This window comes from Choristoneura fumiferana, chromosome 13, assembly GCF_025370935.1.
Source record: "Choristoneura fumiferana chromosome 13, NRCan_CFum_1, whole genome shotgun sequence".
Lineage (NCBI taxonomy): Eukaryota > Metazoa > Arthropoda > Insecta > Lepidoptera > Tortricidae > Choristoneura > Choristoneura fumiferana.
The window spans coordinates 7,559,850-7,576,977 of NC_133484.1; the positions used below are offsets into that span (position 1 = coordinate 7,559,850).

General features: G+C 36.2%; 1 protein-coding gene across 2 annotated transcripts in view; it reads right to left on the reverse strand.

Moving 5' to 3' along the window:
* Positions 1-17,128, reverse strand: part of Cad99C (cadherin 99C) — a 170,610-nt gene that overhangs the window by 60,654 nt on the left and 92,828 nt on the right. Inside the window, exon 2 of one of the 2 annotated variants that reach the window (XM_074096147.1) lies at positions 12,468-12,517. The gene's annotated coding sequence lies outside the window, so the exon portion shown is untranslated. Of the gene's footprint in view, positions 1-5,461; positions 5,675-12,467; positions 12,518-17,128 lie in introns of those variants that run through there. The other variant, XM_074096148.1, reaches the window with a different exon arrangement.

Below are 17,128 nucleotides of genomic sequence, written 5' to 3' on the forward strand. Positions count from 1 at the left end.
GCATGATGATCGTAATCAAACTTAATGAAGTAAAGCCACGAGTTTTGCTAGTCTCGCAATAAAGTTTTCATCAGGCAATTGCGTTATCTGGCCTGTCAAGGATACAATGGCTCGTGCACAAATGGAAATGAACGCCAGCAACTCACGAACCGCACTTTACTTATTATCCCGGAGCGAAGCAAAGAGTCAGTAACTGTCCCATGATTCTCGTGACCAGGGTAGCTAGACAGGCAAATGAATTCGGACAACCTCTTGAAGGAGGCAATTAGCTTTAATTTGAGAAGGCAAATTAAATGCAAAAGGGTTCAAGAATACTTAAGAGTTAATTGGTAGGCTCTGTCAAACTAAATTGGCAAGGTAATTAAGATGATCATTTAATTTTGAATATCGTGTTGTTAAAACTTACTAACTGTTTCGTAATAATATTTCACAGTATCTCGAACATAATAACTTTAAATGCATGGAAACCTTAGCACTGCGACGGTTTCGATTTTACAACCCAAATAAAGACAGTTCAGATCCGATAGCCTTCTATGAACGAATACAGACGATAATGGCCTGAGATTATAATCTTTTCCAAATGAAATCAAAGTGGTGGTGAGATTGCTTGTAACCATTTCGGGCTCTGACGATTAGACTGTTGTCAGCTGTCCCGTAGAATATTTTACTGGTGGCCGGCCTAGTAACAAAGCTTGGTTGTATTATTAAGAGAATCTTAAAGATAGCCACCTAATCTAGTACAGAGCAAGTCAAGCACTTCCCACTGCAAAATGTAAGGTGGCTTGTTTCATAGGGCGGCGGCGGTGGGTTGGGTTTGGGTCATAAAACGTCATAGTCTGGGCGTCTTACACAAGCTGATTCAACCCACAGTAATACGACTGGTTTCAAACTCATTCAAAAGAGCAAAATACCTCCTAAGTCGGGTCAAACAGTTTTCGTTTCGGCCAGACACGAAACGATAATGTCACAGATTGCGAAAGTCACGCGCCTTGTTCTAAATCACATTTGAGTGCAAAAACGTCGAAAATTTGCCGAATAATTTTGCTCGCCACAATTTGCGACATGACGAAACGGCGGAGAGAATCGGCGTGTTTTTACTTTTGTTTTTTGTTACAATTTCGCTATCGTGTTTATGTTGTCGGTTTGAGGTCGGAGTGCGTACAGCTTACCGCTTTGGTAATACCGATTATTGAAAAAGTGAAAGGTCTGGCGGCCTTGATGCTTTGGTGTCAAAGGGCAAAGCAGTGAAACAGATAATAAGTACAAGGGTTCGAAGTTATTACAAGTTTAGGGTTGATAATAAATATCGAAACTATTAAACAAACTGATGACTTGATGACTATCAATTCTAACAAACACATCATATTGTACGTAACTGTTTCTTGTGTTATTAATTTAGAAAGTCTCAAATCATTATCGAGTAGTCATTGGGTGTCACTATCAGTAATTACTCGACTGACGAAAACATCCACTTTCGAGTTCACGCTTTCGCGGTCAATGCATGACATGTTCAGTTTCGCTCTTACTTTGACAGAACTTAATTCACTAAAATACTAATTATTTCGCTTGCAGTCATTTGCTTGCGGTCAAAATCTTGACCGTTGTTTCGCTGCTATACACTTTAAACCTAAGCTCTTAAGAAATCCTATAAACTTCAGAGTTTATGCGGTCTAGATCTGATATCAGTGTATTTAATAAGATGTTATCCTTTCACTGAAATCCCTGATGTGTCTGCTGCCCATTCCCTTTCGCCACCCGCTGCGTTGCTTGCAACTTTGCTACATTACCCACCAACGCCTGCTTCCTACTACTTATCAAAGTTAAATGGCTACTTTGCTGTTTAGATTGCGATCTCGAAAGGAAGCAATGGAATTCGTATTATTTTGATTAATATTGGTAATTTTCTATCTGTTTATGATTAGGTAAGGAATTAGATAATTTGTTTCGCTTAGAGCTCTATGATAGTTGTAACTTCTGTGCCGACACTGCCAACTTTATTTATTCGCCTATAGTAGTGTCTGGCTAGAAACTGTTACAGTTAAGCGACAAATGCAAATAATTTGCTTTAAAGTCAGCGCTAAATCATTAAGCGTGTGGCAATTTTTGGTGCGCAAATGGTCAATACAATTTTACGATATTAGTAGCTCTTTACAAAAGGCATCATTTGTATAAATAGAAATCATTATCTGAATGCTGATGCTGATAAGTGTAATAAATGACTCTCTTACAAAATGCATGAATGTAAAAGCTCTTTGTAGTTCTTTAAATAAACTAATCTTACAGCAATCAATTGTTGCTACTAATCGTAGAGCAATCAAAGCAGTAAAAAATAGGTATTTGTTGAACACTATGTTTTTCTGGCCAAGTGTTGCACGAAACGAAAGTGAGCAAATTCGTTTTGGCCTAGTTGTATGAGGTTTATCAATCAAGATTGAGTTTCATGCAAGTGGTTTGAAGCATTCACATGTTGTTAGCACTGTATCGAACGTGCGTGATGAAATTAAATCAACCGATAGAGAAGCTGTAGGGCAATAACCTCTTATCGATGTAGTAGCGAGCACAGAACTACCGTAGTTACGATTTTTACTATTGCAATGAACTAAATTAATAAATATATGTAAAGCCTTTCCACCAGTTTTTATACTTCTTTTAATGCTTAATACATGTGAGTAGAAAACAACGCCTTGTTTGTTACATTTTGTCCTGCGTCGAGAAAACGGTACCTATCCCTTCCAACATTTTCAGCAGTAAATATACTTAAACACTTAAATCGTAAGAAGCACATAGTGGTGGAGTATAAATATAGAAAATCTCTTGTAATTTAAGCAGCAACACCGAACACTAACAGTATGTCAAAGCTTGTTAAGCATTGTTTAGGAAGAGATTATGGTAATAAGGTAACAGTTATACAATAGCACTAAATCAAATACTGTTTGGAATCGAGAACGATAGCCAAACAAGGTAACATGGTCACAATATAAATCATAAACCGGCCTGGAAGCGACGTGCATAAATGCATAGCTGATGAAACTTGGCACCTCGGAAATTATGATAAAAGTTTAAATTGAGAACTCGACATAGAGCACTTTTACTGAATGAATAATGCAATGAGCGTCAACAAAGATCAATATGTCCGAGGGCAGGGCTAAATATTTTTTAAAAACAGTATAGTATTTTGACATATTTGTAGTTTAAGAAATTCGACTAAACGGCTCGCCGTTTTATCTATCTCGATAAATCGTTGATACCAAAGCATTAAAGAGTTGATAATAAAGAACTAAATCATGTCGGATGGAAGGAAACTCGATTCATACAATGTTGTAGCTATTAAAATGATCAAGGAGTGGACCGCGCATTATACAGAAAGTGATATACATGAAGTATCCATTAATTATCCACGATTACCAAATCCGGATACGATATTACACATCACAATCACAGTCGCCGTGAGAAGTTGCTACGCCCACGACCCATCACAAAAACGAGAATAAATATGCAATAAATAAACAACATTATTTAACTCAGGACTACGGATGACTATAGCACGGTTAAATACAGTGTGGACTTGCTCTCATTGGTCAAGACAAACGACGTCGTAAATTGCTACAATTGCCTTAGAAATGTCAATAAATATTGGCTAAGAACGAGAAAGAAGAGGATTGTTGACAATTCTGCGAAATATAAACTAGATCAACTCGAAACTTGAGTTAAAATAAAGTAATTAGCAATCATTATTATAGTACCAAACTTTATTAAGAAACACATTTTACATACATACCACGGTACCACCGTACCTGACACCTTTTTACAAATCAAGACATGGTTGTGATATCAAAACTTCCAAGCTACTACAACGACGGAAACAAAGATTACGAAGAGATTATAACTTTAAGGTGTCAGACAGAAGTAACTTAGATAAGGTTACCAAACTGACGTAGCCCTTAAAATATCAAATATCAAACCAGAACTGTGCGGTTTACAATGCGCACGTTTCTCGTATTGCAGAAATGGTATTTAGTCGGGTTCACCTTTCAAAGTTTTCGCTTCTAACAAAGCTGATGAATAAAAGTAAATTGTGTGAAATCGTATTTCAGCAAGCACGTAGACCTACCTAAATAAGTATACCTGTATACTTGAGCATTTCATAATTTGCTTTACTTCTATAGATGGCAAGTTGCAACCACAAAATTGATCCGATTAGCCGATTCCATAGAATATAAAACATATGACAAATAAAGAAATAAAAATGTGGCTAAAATGGCGGTTGTCGAACACAAACAGGACTTCATACTAACAAGAAAGCATCTCGAAGTTGAAGGGCCACCTGCCGACTCTGTCGACTCTTTGCATAACGAAGCACAATTTATAGAGCGGTGGTGGTACGTAGGCGTACCGCAGTCCAGACATCGCTATGTTATCTCTTGTATAGAATGTGAAGGCACAGCGGTACCTTATTATGAGTGAAGTTAACTGTAGGACAAAACGCAGAGGAATGGTATTGTGTAAATTTGACGGATTTGATGGGTATCAAATCTCTTCCGCTTTGGACGAGCAGTAATCCCTAAGTATTTTTTGTACGCATTTCATAATAATAGCTTTAGATCGATTCCCATTGATCAATTTTGAACGCAGGGAGATGTTTTTCTACTACGTTCATTGTTCGTTAAACTGTGTCACTCGCAACCTTTCTATTACTGCGAATCGATTATTTTTAACTGATTCTTGTGAGCTAACTTCTTTCTCTTGTCGTTTTGTTTTGATACCTAATCATTCTCTCATAACTGTCAACAGTAATGTTGAATTCAAAAAAGATCAAAGTTTGAGGCCTTAAACTATAAATAATGATTACCTACGACGATATACGTCCTGACTTTATAAATGTACAAAGTCGCAGTGAATAACGAACAGCAACATTAAATTACGAAACATTAATACATAAGTAATGTTAAGTGAAGCCGTTCCAGAATAACATTATTTATTAAAAGAAAACGCTATGGTTTTATTGGTGACAGAGTTATCTCCACTCGGCTCTACCAACGCAACTGTCCACGTCAGTTCTCCCGAGGATTGCGAGAAAATTTTAAATGAGAACTAGTTTGAAATGTTGTTGTTGATTGTGTATTTAAAGCCAGGATTATACGACGACGTCTGCAGTCGACAAACATCTCGGGCGTCTCGCAAGTTGCTATTTATGTTAACAATATGGCATTTGTTATGGTAAATGTTAACGATGAGTCATTGATGCGCAAATAAAACCACCAAGGAAATGGCTGGTAATAGCTATGTTATTGTAATAAAATTCAGCGTACATGCGACTAAGGTTTTCAAAGGACTATTTTGACAGCTTTACGTAGTCTGTTAAAGTTCAGTTTTGTGCTCCTTTTTAAAGATGTTATGGTTATTCGTGTCGTAAATCTATTTTAAATGTTCAGTTGGTTTCTTATACAAAATATTCTCTTACCATTTAAATCCCAATGCAATCCAAATTTCTCCGATAAAACAATCTACACTCGGTTCACAAAAGGGCACATTTCAGATTGAATTGATTCATTAGATATTTGATTAACCCGTAGATATAGCCCCGAGATATGCAAAACGGGACACGGTATCGTAGAGCGGATAAGTCGCCTATTTACATTTACACGTTCGCATAACCGTGTGTTAGAGGCACGTTGCCGCGCGGAGAGAAGAGTGGTTACTAACTACGAGTAACTAGCATCCGAAAGCGAAGATGGCGTGGCCTACTCGCCGGCATAAAGCCTCGTATGAAGTAAATATTTACTAAACACAATAGACTTTTAGCATGGAGTAGTAGCGGTAAGACAATATGTGTGAAGTAGGTTAGCCGGTAAATTTTTAAGTGAATATGGAAACGTTATTTTTGTTGTATGCTGAATTTGGTGCGAGTAAAATCACTTGCGAATGTTTAAAATTATAAGTATTGCATCAAAGTGGCGGAAATAGACAATAAGAATTACATATCCCGTGAAGCGTGTCCTTTAATTTGATCTAATCAAGAAATTATTTTATAACGTTCACTGGCTTAAGACGATGGTGTCATTTTTATATTGTAGGAATAACAAATATCATAAAGTCGTCAATTTGTAGGTACTCTGTAAGTATCATAAGACGATGGATCTCTAAGAGATTTTTTATCATTTCCTTTGATAATAGCAGACATTTTTGACAGCTTTTAATCAAGTCTTTTTTGTCAGCAGTCAGTTATTTTTTGTAGAGACGGTTTGATTGTAATTTTTGCTATGTTCATTGTCAGTATCATGTACAATGCAAAAAACGTAGTAACAGATGATTGGGTTAAAATTAGCCAAGTAACTAATGATCACGCAAAATGTCACATTACAATTATTGCGAGGAGCAAGATAAGGCTGATTACGAACAACTTAGAACCGCAAAAGTAGGCAAAACAGAGATGCTACACCCAAAAAAATTAATCACGGAACTATGCTTAAATTACAATTACGCCAATTATTACAGCACAAAATAATCCGAGCGACATTTTTACGGCACAACATCGATTACGAGTTTGAACTCAATAACTATAACGGTTCGTTTACACTGGCCAATTTAAGCGAAAAACGCCCACCTGGTCCCGGCAGTTACTGAACAATATAGTCCATCATCCAAAACATACGTCAGTTAGAAATAATGATGAAGGCAACTGAACGTGGTTCGTTAAAACTAAAACGGCGATAAATTTGATGTTGTATGTCAACGTCGAATAGGACAATGACCCCCGTGACTGTATCAACATAAAATTCAAATTGGTAAAAACAAAACAGTTGAAGCTAAACGGTTAACAGGTGAATGCGTAAGATATCGTAAATAGAGACCAGGCCACGACAGCTTAATCCTTTTGATGTACCACATAAGCTCTCACTTAACGCCAGTCACGTTCCCTATAGTGTGACGATGGGTCTTGCTCAAAACGTCGTAATTTCGAGCAACACCGTAATACTACGGCGCCAGCTCAGTAGCGAAACGTGAGCGATAATTTAACGAGAACGGTACTCGAGTATCGAGATCGTTTATGTATCGCTTATCGGGAATCGCGACGTCGGACGGAATTTAAGGTCGTATCTTCGGCGACTACATTGTAATCTATGCAGCGCATCGAAAGGGCCTGATAGAGATATTTGCTAAGCAAATTACAATGGTATCTTACATTATCTCGATGCATTTGTTTTTATTGTAATGTACCGTTACTCGGTCGCTCGAAGCCTACTCAATGCGTACATCCTCATAGATTTTTTATAACAATTATTTTTTTACGAAGCCAAAGCGTCGTTTATAATTTAATTGACGACGTTGGTCTCCTATAAAAACAAAACCGGCTAGCAGTTCTCGGAATTTGTATTCGCAACGGTATGGAATTAAATTGCACCCAAATTTGATCACGACTCAATAACACTACAATGCGAAAACAGTTACTGATAAAATGAAATGTAAAGAAAAAACTAATTATTGTGATGACAAAAAAAAATGTATATACTTAACGACTACGAAAATGTTGGTACGCGTTGAAAAAGGGGTTATGGTTGGAAGGTACACGTGTAAGTAATACCAGATTCAGAATTGTCCGGAGATGAAATAAGTTGTCAGACTTTAGCGATGCGTTTATCATAGCTAACCGAAAACTTCAAAAGACTGTAGGTGAGAGGAAGGGTCTCAAAGCACTATAAGACAACAGTAAAAGAGAAAAAAAGCATTTTTGGGATACGTAACAAATACATTTGCAGTTTGAGTATCAAACAGACGTCGTCTGAATTGTACAACTTTAGTTTTCAACTTTAATCAACATAAAATAGGAAGTTAAGTTTTAATTACTCTGGTTTGAAAAATTAAACCCTCGCTATTGCGCGGGTCTGACTTGCGCTTTACCAGTTTTTTTTTTAATGAAAGCCTACCCATAGATGGACGAACGCGATTAATCACTTCACTAAGTAGTCTGACATAACTAGTTTACGTTGCGGACAATTTTTGCAAACCCAACTGGTACTACGACAAGTATTATTAATATAATTTATTCACACCGAGATTGACCATTAGATAAACGAGAACTAGGAGAAGCAAGTGCAGCATGAAAAAGTTGTTTAATCTAGAGTAATTAGTAAAAGTACCTATAGACTTTCATTTTGATTGCTACACTCCCATGATGTGACAATAAAAAATATATATTAAAATACTTAATTAACAACACTGGTTGTTTCTAAACCTTTGAAAGCGTTTCGTCGTTTCAACACAACATGCCAATATCTACTTAGCTCAAAACAAACCGGTCTAACAAAGAGCTTATCAAAGGCAGACATAATTCAAATTAAACGTTACGTCACAGCCTAATTTTGAGTAGCAAATTAAATAGTATGCATAGTATACACTGTTGCATTATTCTTCAAAATACAATTTAGATTGATATCCGCGAAGAAAGTTGTGTAACGCGCTCTATTGACGGCTATTACGTCGGATTTTCACGTCAATTACACTAGCCGTGCAATTATTGATGTGTATCGATAAATCATTGTGGCATTATAAGATGATTTTAATTTAAGATTCTAATGCCCACGGCACATGTCTACTACTATTGTGCAAGAAAAAATCCTTTGTTTTAGAGTATTAACTGGCTAAAGACGAGACATAAATAGCTAAAGTAAAAGACGTTATATTGAGATGGGATGTGTAATAAAACAAATGTACCTAGGTACCTAGGTAGGTACGTGTGATACAGCAATGAACGAAGAAACGCAGTCACGCACGTCTATTTGATAAAAACTAACTGTCGTGCTATTTTTCAACGATACGCATCGTAAGGTCAAAACGATACCGTAATCGATTAAACCGGCACAAATTTTCAAAACTAATAACACAAGAATTTTGAACACACCAATTACTTTAATAACCGGAAAGTTGAAAGACAAACAAGGAAACGATTCGATACTCGTAGGAGTATTTAAAGCACGAATCAATGATACTTTTAAAGCAGGACCAAAAGCAGAAAATGTGAATAAATAAACCGTTAGTTGGTGCAGAGGCAGAGGCAGGATGTAGAGCGGCTGGCAGGGAATTGATGACGTCGGCACTGACATAGACAAAAGGACGGTACTAACTAATGCATGTTGTAATATTTGCTGCCTGTTAGATCAGAATGTGGAATCTACGATCTACACGGCAACAGACTGATTTGGTATGTTGTTACTACGATATTCAGTTTGTACCTAGACTACTCAAACTGACAACACACGTTTGTGTTAATTTAGAATGTTATATTTGATTTCAGATACAATTGATAAATTTTAAAGAAAGAACATCAAAAATAAAGTATTTCAGTAAAATTACAACCGTATAACTGTAAAAATGTATAATATATGGTCAATCATCGACCATGTGTTTTCTTTATTTCAGTATTATAAAAAAGGTACTGTTATTTTAAATTTGCTTGAAGCAAGATTAAAATAAGACTACTTTTATATCGTAAATTTTTAAAAAATATGTTTTTAACTAATAAATAAAGCAAAGGTGATTTTTTCCAACTGATTAAATAGGATTTTTAAATTTGATAATATAAAGTCACGAAAAGGCTTAGTAGCTGTAGTGTGGTATTTGATTACATAACAATTCAATAAAGGTGAAACTTTTAATAATACTTAATGATCGCACCTTTGTTAGTCTGTTATCTGTTACAGAAGCTTTATCACTCCGCAACGAGGGCAGGGTTCCGTTAGCCGCTGAACTTGGAGACAGCAACATACGAAATGTCGCGCCAAATAAAACCATACCGATTGTACAGCTTAACTTCAAGATAAATCAAACCAATGTAACAGTTACTTACATTTACGTTAGGAAACAGAGCAAGGTAGATAAAAAATTAAAGAAAAATACTTAAACAAATTAAGACAGTAAACAATGGACCTCCAAAATCTAAGCAATCAAATCAATAATTAAGTAAAACATAAAAACGTGTACAACACTAGGTAATCAAGATATAGATATATTTCTGAGAAAGACAATTAAAATGAAAGCTTTGCAGGAAACAAAAGTATTGATACGTAAGCAAAGTCAAGTTTATCATTTTAATGTGATTACATCACAAGAGTAACGATCAAATGTTTATTTTCCAAGACTTCTGACAATGCCATATTAATAAATTTTGTTACCAGATTCACAAGTTTGGTTTTGTTTTTTTTTTATTTCGCACAAAATTTCAATTCAAAGACAAAACCATCTCAATAGGTACTCGTTCATATAATTGAAACACTCAAAATATTATCAAAGTCAGAACTTCTGTTACACCGTTTGCGTGCAGCTAGGCTTGGATTGTTATGTTCTAATTGCTATCAAATCAGTCAGACCAGACGACTTATGTTCAACAGTTTTTTTTTTTACAAATAAACGCTTATAAATTACCTCGTTTACTGGCGTACCTACCGCGCGGTCAATCAAGTTAGTTACGCAACGTAAACTCACAGCTTACATTAAGCAAATGGTTAAAAGTAAATGCAGACAGACATGTAATGTACGGCCCAGTTTTTACATTTTTAATGTCTCAGCACCGAACTGTGATCTCTGACTTCTGGCGCGTGATGGATTGCATGTATGTGAAATATAATAGACGTTGTAACTTGAAGACATCGATTCGTATTGTGATTTAAGAAGTGCTGACTATGGGGCGTAAAATGTCGTGAGAATTTTACATGCTGCAAGAGTAAATAAAAAGCACGTGTGCAACTAAAATATTGATTGCTAGACCACAGGATTGCTAAAACACTTAAATCAGCTGGCATCATTAACATATAAGCAATAAGCCTACAGATCTTGTTGGCACGTTTGCATACATTTGTGCTTCCTTATACGCAAACAAACTAACAGAATCAATGACTACTCGTTTACAGTTACATTCAGATCAGCGGTATTTGTGGATTCCGCAACCGCACATTGACGCCACTTTGTATTAGAAATTCCGCTGGCGTAAGTATATGCCGCGTAACCAATTGATCTATACTCTGTAGACTGAACCAAAACGTATCGCTAACAAAGCCTACGGGCACAATTTGTAACACCTTCTGTAACTGGGGAGAAACAGCAATTTTATTACGCGAATTAGCTACTTGTTTGTATACATTGGGATTGAATTACACCCTCGTGGTTAGCAATCAGCGTATTGCTAAAGTCGTAGAGAATGAATTCTCTAATTACGGTTGTGTGCGCAATTGTTTTAACACTCGTAAACATGGACTTTCTAAACTAAAAGCTTAGATGTAAGGATCATGCCGGCTCGTTTATTCTCCAATAAAAATACTGGCAATACATGCATCACGGCACAGGCAGGCTGCACAGGTGTACAGGGGACCGATTTTCAAAATGACATCACTGGAAAATACAATTTGCGACTACCCCCGTAGGACAGTTATGATACATAATTTAAAAGTGGTAAAATTCCGTCTAATGCTACAAAACTACAGCTCAAAACAAATGTCCAACTAGTTAAATGATAAAATTATGAGGAAGTATTGTTTAAATTCAGCACAATTATCGATTGATTTTGAAAATTGGTCCTTACAAACTTAATTTATGCAAGCCAAAGGAGCCCGACCTCCATACAGCAGCCTCTATACTCGTTAGAATTCGTAAGAGACAGCGCCACCGCCACTCTTAAAATAGTTCAAACACCGGGAAGAATGTCTTCCGTATCGTACGCTACTGTCAGCAGCAGAGGAAAAGTAACCCTCAGTGTGGTTGCTGCCGTTACAAGGGGATACCTTTTCTCTGCAGCTAGCAGACTGTACATAATATAAAATCAAAACACTTGCTATTCGAAATACTTGTAAATTAAATGTAAATAAATAATTGGATAAATAAATACATTAGAATTATCTGTTATCGCATCAGTACATCTGATCTTTTTTCCGTAAAAAATTGTGCAATATCCATGCATGCGTGCAGCCATGTCCTACATACTTAGCTCTATCAAACAAATAAGAAGTAGGAACCAAACTCCCATCAGAGTATCTTAAGTTTTGCAAGCGCGTCTACAAAGTAAAGGCGAGTCGAAAGGGGCGCCAATTGCGAATTTATGGCATAAAAGCTACTTGACATTCCAATCGATCTACCGAAGTTACGATAGGCGAACGTCAACATTCGACTGCATCAGAACATAAAGCAATCGGAAACATGGAGAATAACTTTGTGCGCACCCTTATGTGGTAGTCGCTCTTAATCTAAATCATCGTCATTGCACTGTCACGGCGTGACAAAATAATTTAATGACTTTATTCTGTCACCGGCGAAGCGTAGGTAGTCCAATTCCTTACGCTTTTGACTCGGTGCCACACCCTTCGCTTTACCAACCGGGCATTCATCCATATAGATAGTCGATTAAATGCCAGAATAGACCCATTATGTTCTTATGACATAAACATGTTCGTTTGCAAAACACATTTACATTCCGAACTCACCTAAAATTAGTTTGTTCTTGATTCTCATAATCGCACAGCCATCTTTGAATCTGGAAACAATGCAAAGGTAAGGTTAATTTCAGGGAAATATAAGAAACATTCTTCATATTTTAATCTAAAGCTTCTTATTTGTAGAAACGTTCCTAAATACGTAGATAAAGTTTTATATGTATGTCATAACCAAGAGTGTGCGTTATGAAATTAATAATTACGACTATGATTACGTATAAAATATATAAGATGCCCTCTACATGAGGTAATAAAACATTTCATAGAAATCCTGCTTGACGTGCAAATTCCGCGACCAAATATATTGCAGCAATTGAATTTACTATAAAAGATATTGCACTAATACCATATGTGGGTCTTCCAGGAATAAGCAGAAGTGAACTGTAGCCGCACGTTGCATGTTTAGAAACGTGCGATCGCGTTTGAAATAAATCAGACGCCGTTCTTGACAGATGTACTTTGAAGATTGCAAAGAAAATGAAGTTGCTGTTGCGCAGCCAGTAAAAACGTGTGATTTAAAATGATTGTATTAAATTTTCAGTCCTTATGCAATTCAAATATTTATCCTATTTTTAATGTCAGAAAATGAATAGCCTGCTTGATTAGTTTAGTTGATGCCAAGAATGCAAATGAAAATGTTGGAGAATATATGACGAGCACAAGTTAACTGACCTACATCTCGTCAGTTACAACGCGTCAGATTTCCCGGTCCTCGAGTTATTAAGACCCACAGATATGGATAGACGTATCTATATCTGTGGTAAAACCCAAAATGAAGGACTAGAGTTAAGACGTGGATTTGCAACGTGAATTCGTGATTTCACTATTAAAAGTGACTAAAACAGAAGCAATTTTAAGAATCACAGTCAGAAAGGGTTATTTGTAAGACTCTTAGGGGCTGTTTCACCATCCATTGATTAGTGTTAACTGACGGTTAAATATGATGCCGTCTCCGTCTATTCGAACAAAACAAATAGAGACGGCATCACATTTAACCGCCAGTTAACACTAATCAATGGATGGTGAAACAGTCCCTAAGCCTGGAAAAATGCACCTAATTGCAAGCTTTTATCAAACCTGCTGCGTTAGTATCTTAAGAATTGAACTACTTAACCCGGTGTTAGTGGTAGGACTGACTTGACATTTGGCACACATATGTAGGATGCATTGTCATGCAAGTACAGTCAACATAAATAGTAGTCAGCAAAAGAAACCTTGATTTTTTTCTGTTCATTTATGTAGGAATAAAGTAAAAACGCTAAATAGCTGGTATATTTATTCTGTCTGCTATCTGTTTTTTATAAATTCTGTTTTATTATTATTTTTGATGAAATGATGATTGTATTATGGTATTATTCACCTTGAAAATGGTTAGTTTAAATTAAAAAATTAATACATCATCAGATTTAAATTATCTAAATTAAATAAGGCATAATAGACATGAGAAACACGATAAGCTTTCAGGTATAAGTCGTATTCCCTATTCACATAACCATCCTCGTTAAATCTGAATTAGTAGATAGAAGCAGGCGGAAAATTTACTGAGCTTTCCTAATAAATGTATGACGTGAGTTGGGTTCGTGCTTCCTTTATTTTCATAAGTAAACGCCGCTATGATTATAATAGCGCAGTCATGACAATTCCGTGCTTTGTGTAAAATGAACAATTAAGTATTCGTGGGAAGTAGTAATTTACAATTATTCTGGCTTAGGAGTTACTAATGGACATGAGGTCATTTACCTGAGGTCAACTTCATTTTGTATTAAAATGACACTCAAAAATAGTGACATTCGAAGTTTTTAAAAAGCGGCCAAGTGCGATTCGCGCCGTGAGGGTTGCGTAAAAATTTATGAATATCCCATGCTAGCAGAGCTATCCTCCTGAGCAAAATGTACGCAGTATGAGGTCATTTTAGATTGGTTACTTACTTGGACAGATAAACATAACATAGGTACTTAGATATTCAGACTTTGTAATTGGTTCTGTTATAAGCTACTTTCATACCAAATTTCGAGTTTCTAGGGCAACTGGAATATTATATAAGTAGGTTTTGATTACCCAGCAATTTTTTATGGAAACACTTTTATCAATGTCTCTTTTAATCGCATCGTTTTAGATGCGTTCTCCAAAGAATAACAGAACTGACCCTGAGTATTCTATTTATAAATTTCAGTTTCAGTCCATTTAATTCGACCGTTTAAGTGAGTCAATTTGATGTCTAAGATTTTTATTACAGACAACAGATGAAACTAAATAAAAGCTTAAAGATTACGACTATAGTTCAAACTACCAGAAAAGCATAAAAGAATTTTAGTCTTCGACAGGTCGATGTTTATTGCGGTCGCAAGTCAAACATTTCGACAAGCCATCATCATCATATTTCATACTGAGATGTCATAATTCTTTAAGCGTACGCGCCTGAGTTGGTTTCTCACTTGCATTAGGAGCAGAGGTCGATGAGGTCGCTGGTGAACAAGTTACACACAAGTAACTTGTTCCTATGACGTGGCTTTCTTTGTTTTGAAAGGAAAGTAGCAAGTTAAATTGGGAGCTTTGTTTCTTGTCAGAATGAGAAACGAATAACTTTGTACCGTAATATGAATATGATGTGGCAAAGGAACCATTAATTAAGTCTAGCAGTTGGATTGTAATTTCGGCGTTTTACCAAACTCCCGAGGGAATTCCCAAAACTTGCACAGGGGTCTTCGTTTACGTTGTATAAAGAAGATCGCTGTAATTTGCTGTAAAAGCCCAATCACGAGTAAATATAAAATCAAAAAGCAGCCTATGTAACGTGTTATTCCAGAGACTACATAACATACCAAATATACCACTACTACCAAATCCATCAAGCACTTTCTGCGTGAAGGAGTAACAAACAAATACACACACACGCACGCCCACACGCACGTTCTATTTTTCTTTCCATGCAACCAAGATTGTCTGTTGTGTTGTCCATTGTAGCGGAAATTCCTATAACTCTCAATATGTACAGGATTACAAGAAAAATCAAGTGTGGAATGCACTATTTGATGCTAACTTTACCCGATGCAAAAACTAGCTAATCGCTAGCAACGATACAGATTCTCAAAGGTTTAAATTTTCATACAATGACCCTGCGAAGCGGACCCGTATACTAAACTTTTTATTCGCTATACGATTATGGCCAGCAAACCGCAGTTTCCAGAGCGGCTCGTTCTCACACCACTCTTTATCGCTACTTGTTGTTAAATTTTAATGAAAAACAGACTCTATTCCATACATTAACATGCCAGTTTCAAAGAACCAGAGACGTTTAGTTTAGGGATGCGACTTATTTAATTGTGAACTGTAATATAAAGGCAAATAAAGTCTGATTTAAATTTAGTAAATGAGATTATTTGTTGAGATACTGTGCTATTGCTTGCCGTCGTCAGGGTCCCTTTGTGTCTATGCAATAGATCTTTCATTTCACATAATTAGCAAACTCTGAATGAATCGAATCTACTAACGGGAACAATTTGTTTCGTATAAAATTTACTGTCAGAAGGATTGGTTTACAGAATTATTGTTTCGTCTATTTCTTCTACAGTTGAAACTTTTTTAGACTGTAGAGTAAGTATGACATTAAAAAAAATGTAAATGAAGATGCCACTTTTTTGCAACTGTCACATTTTAATATAATGTTTGGACATAACAACAATTTCGTATGTAAAATTTTAGTTCCTCCAACACCGTTTTCTGTTTCACGTCGTTCGTACTCTACATGGAATTGGTTAAGTTAGATTTATATCTAGCTTTCCCGAAAACTAGTTTTTCGATTCAAATCTATCTCTAATGAATTATAGTTGAATATTAACTTTAATGAGCTAACCAAAGAATTTAAGCGTTTCATCATAGACACGAGAATCACTCAATCATTTCAGTACAAATAACTAATTTTAAGAAGAGTAATAACCATAACTGTACCACAAAACTCCTACATTATGCTTTCAAATTACCACAAATTATTGGTTTCATCGGTCAAAGCCATAATTAAATTCGTAAATGACAGTCGGCCAATTTTAGGAGGAAATGGCCAATCTTACAACACTGATATGGTAACATTCCAATTTATGGACGCTAGTCACACCGCAGTGTTGCGTGATGGTTTTGTTTTGGTATGTAGTTTTTAGGAACGTGACTAATTTGACAAGTGTAGGCGTCGATGTGAGAATATACCCCCTACGAAAATGGAGTGCAAAAATAAGCCATATGCAGCTCTTAGCCTTCAAGAAAAGAGCGTACTCCTACTTAAAAGGCACCGCACTTGTGACTGCTGGTGTTGCAGGTGTCCATGGGCGACGGTAATCACTTACCGTCAGGCGGTTTGCTCGTTTGCCCCCTATTCCATAAAAAAAGCTCTAGTTTAAAAGTGTTTTAAAAGCTGTCATATCTTGCCCTATTAGTATGGTTAAAATCTTAGAACTCGAATTTAACTTGCAGTGGTAATATGGTAACATATATCCAGGTTAGATGACAATACAAGTAGGTACAGGCAATAGGTACAACTTACAGTCAGTAAGTCACAAAGGGGTTGGCGATTTGTGACACACCAATAAAATAATCGTGATTTTCATAGTAATAAAAAATGTGATAATAGGAGGGGGATCTAAAAATGAGCAAAATTGTGA